This window comes from Mixophyes fleayi, chromosome 5 (genome assembly GCF_038048845.1).
Source record: "Mixophyes fleayi isolate aMixFle1 chromosome 5, aMixFle1.hap1, whole genome shotgun sequence".
Lineage (NCBI taxonomy): Eukaryota > Metazoa > Chordata > Amphibia > Anura > Limnodynastidae > Mixophyes > Mixophyes fleayi.
This window is the reverse complement of record NC_134406.1, coordinates 19730285-19734390: the sequence shown is the minus strand read 5'-3', so window position 1 is coordinate 19734390 and position 4106 is coordinate 19730285. Positions and strand designations below refer to the sequence as shown.

The 4106-nt window shown below is 42.0% G+C and overlaps 1 long non-coding RNA gene across 1 annotated transcript; it reads right to left on the bottom strand.

The window, feature by feature from the left end:
- Positions 1-2671: 2671 nt before the first annotated feature.
- On the bottom strand, positions 2672-3008 carry LOC142157614 (uncharacterized). The gene is made up of 2 exons (XR_012692526.1): positions 2821-3008; positions 2672-2775 (listed from the first exon to the last, which is right to left on the bottom strand). It is a non-coding gene; the product is annotated as an uncharacterized LOC142157614 (long non-coding RNA).
- Positions 3009-4106: the final 1098 nt, after the last annotated feature.

The window sequence follows — 4106 nt, the reverse complement described above, 5'->3', positions numbered from 1 at the left end:
GCATATTCCTAGTTATTGACGCTTAAATTGACCTTTAGGCACCAATGTACGTTCCTGTAGACTATTTTTATTTTTTTTAGTTATCTTTACCCTTAGTAGAAGAAGCATGGTGCTGTCCAAGTTGGAGTGATCATATTTGCAGCATCCAGGATGCAAATGCCCCAACTGTCCTGGCTTTCCTGGGATTTTCATGTTTTGTGAGGGGCTTCATAGGCAAACCGAGGGGGGTTTACTAGTGCCTGGAAACCCCCCTCCAAGCCTGGGGCACTGTATAATTGAGGTGGCTGGACCCTGCTCCCACTTCAAACAGCTCTGCTTGAAAAGGGAGAGCTGAGTGCACCTAACAGTAGTGCAGGCACCATTGCCCATGTATATTTTGGAGATAGGAAGAGTTGGAGAGCAGCCAAGCACTGTCTAAAAATATAGCCACACCCCCATGCATGCTGGTCACGCCCACTGGCGGTGTGGCGTGGAAACCCCCCCTCTACAAATCCAGCGTTTGTCTCTACGCTTTGCTCGACCTCCTGGACATCCCCTGAAAGTCCTGGGATGTTCTTCTGGTTTTTTCTACATTTCTATAAAAAAAGGGGTGAAGCCAGGGTGGTCTGAGGTAAACCAGGGGCATAGAACTGCCTGTCCTCTGGTGTATTATGCTGTCTGGGAGGCAGAGCCAAGGCTAGTTTACTGGCAAAGCATAAAAATTTACAATCATAATCATCATCATCATTTATTTATATAGCGCCACTAATTCCGCAGCGCTGTACAGAGAACTCACTCACATCAGTCCCTGCCCCATTGGAGCTTACAATCTAAATTCCCTAACATATACAGAGAGTGACTAGGATCAATTTAATAGCAGCCAATTAACCTACTAGTATGTTTTTGGAGTGTGGGAGGAAACCGGAGCACCCGGAGGAAACCCACGCAAACACGGGGAGAGCATACAAACTCCACACAGATAAGGCCATAGTCGAGAATCGAACTCATGACCCCAGTGCTGTGAGGCAGAAGTGCTAACCACTGAGCCACCATGCTGCCCTATGATGTGTTGTTGGAGGCTTGATATAAATCTTTCACTCCCTGTATTTTGCCAGCATGCAATAACAAGACTGTGTCTTGTGGCGTGAGATATTTATATGAGATTGGGATGGTTGGTAGAGTACAATGGCAGGGCAATATCCTGTTTGTGGAGGGTATGCAGAGGCTGTTCTTTTACAAGTCCTCAGAGGTGACGGAGATCAGGTTTATACTTCCAATGCACTTTATATGGGACAATGCTTTTTTAGACACACAAAATCTCAGTAGGAGAAAAAAGAAAAAGTTGATGTTAATGAAGGCAGTGGTCCTATGGTGGTCGTAGACTGGGCTTTTCAAGTTGGTTTTTACTCGGATGAATTGCAATTTCCGAAAGCGTAACGTAAGCATCCACCTATATACGCGAGGCAGATTAAAAGGTGCATTTGCAGAATGAGAAAGGTGCTGCGGGGGTACATTTTTCCAGTTCGGAAATAAAACCCATTTCTGTGTTTAGTTCCACTTTAACCACATGATATGGTTCTGTCACTCTGCCGGAGAGGTCAGTGAAAGGATCAGAGCCAAGCTGGCCAAACACAGGTAAGTCAGACTAGCCGGATACCTTCCGGTGTCACTAAAGCCTGTTGTGGTTAGAGGATCTACAGTCATCTTCTGACCACATTTACCAACATGACCAGTTATGATCTGATAGTTTTTGATTGGATTATTATCGAGTAGGGAGGTCGTTTTTGGACCACACATTCTGCAGTGTCTGCCAAGTGCCCAATATCACTGCAGGGATCGCAGTGTCTGTTGTCTGCATTACATTTACAAGCTGAAGTTTTTGAGATAAGTGCATCAATGTATTACCATGCTTGTGCAATTTTACTGAGTACGAAGCATGTCATCATCATCATCATCATCAGCTATTTATATAGTGCTACTAATTCTACAGCGCTGTAGAAAGAACTCACTCCTTTATTAAGACTGGGACCTAGCTTTTTGCTGCTAGGGGGGGCGAATGCCCCGATCGCCCCCCCCCTGGATCCGCCACTGTTTCCAATTCTTAAAAACTAGACCTGTATTAATACATGAACAAAATATAAGTATTGTATTTTTTGGAATGTTGATGTTCTTCTGTTTGCAGCACTGTATTTTAATTGCAATTGTTTTTATTTTGTTCTTTGTTTATGTTTGTATTTGAAAATTTCAAAATAAAAGTTAGAAATCATCATAAAAAATAAAATCTAGGACTGAGACTGAGACTGATATTAGAAACAATTTCCCCTATGAGAGTCACACGTTTGCACTCCGGGGTGTAACTGTACATCTTGCTGCCCTGTGACTGGTGAAGATCTCCCCCCACTTCTACCCTCTCTGGGAACTTTGGTGGTCACCGAAGTGTCTGTAGATGAAGGAGAGTCACTGGGACATAGAGGCTGTCAGGACACTGCCCCTTATATTAGATTACGTGTTAATATGTTCTAACAATTACTACATAGACCCACATAGGTCTAAGGAACTGGTTAAATGAAAATTGGACGAGATTGCAAGATCACAATTAGATTAAAGGGCTCACCGTTTATGTTTCGTAAACCTTTCATCAACCTTATAATTCTAAGACCTTTGCATGCAAATAAAGACACGGAGACTTGAATAAGTTATTAAAAATTGACAGAACTTTTATTATGATTTTAATTTTAACTAGACCTATGGTGGCAGAGAAAGGGCCCTGCGAAACAACTCTCAAGCTGACAAACACTATCACGAGTGGACTGGCGCAAACCGCCGTACGTCCACCACCACGGGGAACAAATCCCAACATAACTTTTTGCGCTGAGTTGGCGTCAGAGTGACTGCCCCTTTTAAAACTCACTCTGCCCTCCCTCACCGAGTCAGACAGGGACCCTCCTCACCGAAGGCCCAAAAAGGGAGTTACTGGTGCCTCAACGGGGGGCAGTGACCTACGACAACTACCAATGCGCCCACAAATCAGCCGCTGAACCTTCCTACCGCAACATAACCGGACATACCCTACCAAAGGAGCGGGTGGGTGGGATCTCGTGCTGTGGAATGAACCAGAACAGGAAGTGCAGCCTCCTATATCAATCAAGGTCCCTCCCACTGGATTACACATTGGTCGGGCCAACCCATGTTAACACCTTCAGGTCAGTGTTCAGCTTACTACAAACCCTGTCGCCCTTTAAGTGCATTCGTCCTATTCAGCCTCATTTGTCAAAAGTCAGAAAGTCAGTTTCAGGAATTCGGGAAATTTGAAAGAAAGATTCGCCGCTAGTTTTTCTGCAATAACTATAATAAAATGAAAAAGGAGGTACAAGGTAATATTTTTAATGACATCACAACCTGGTTACCTCAAAGGAAGAAAGGTGTTTACAAATGTATCAGACTTGGGTGTAGAACATGTACCCAAGTTCATCTCTATAGCAAGGAGTTTGCTACATTTGTAACAAAAGCAAAATGTACTATAAAGAAATGTCTGAACTGTAATTCTGTCTATGTAATATATCTAATTGAGTGTAAATGCATAATACAAAAAACTAGCTAGCTGAATGCAAGATTACTACAACATAGACATAATGCAATGAGAAATCCTAAAACACTAAGTTTACCAAGACATGTAACTGTGTATCAAAAAGGAGATGCCATGAATAAATTAAAGACATAATAAAAACTAGTAAATATAATAAGATGTTGTTTATATAGCCATTATATTCTTTATATTGTGTGCTCTGATTAATGGATATATTTGAAAATTATCAGCCGATTAATTTTATAACTGATTACATTTCCATTTCCTTTCGATTGGATCATTGAAGAACTAATGGCAGTTTACCATATAGCAGTCATTCCGAATGGTGGTGTATATGGTCTTTAAGACGTATAGGGATTATACTAAGGGGTAAATGTATCAAGCTGCGAGTTTCCGGCAGATTTGAAAAGTGGAGATGTTGCCTATAGCAACCAATCAGATACCAGTTAGCATTTATTTAGTACATTCTATTAAATGATAGCTATAATCTGATTGGTTGCTATAGGCAACATCTCCACTTTTCAAACCCATGGTTTTGGTT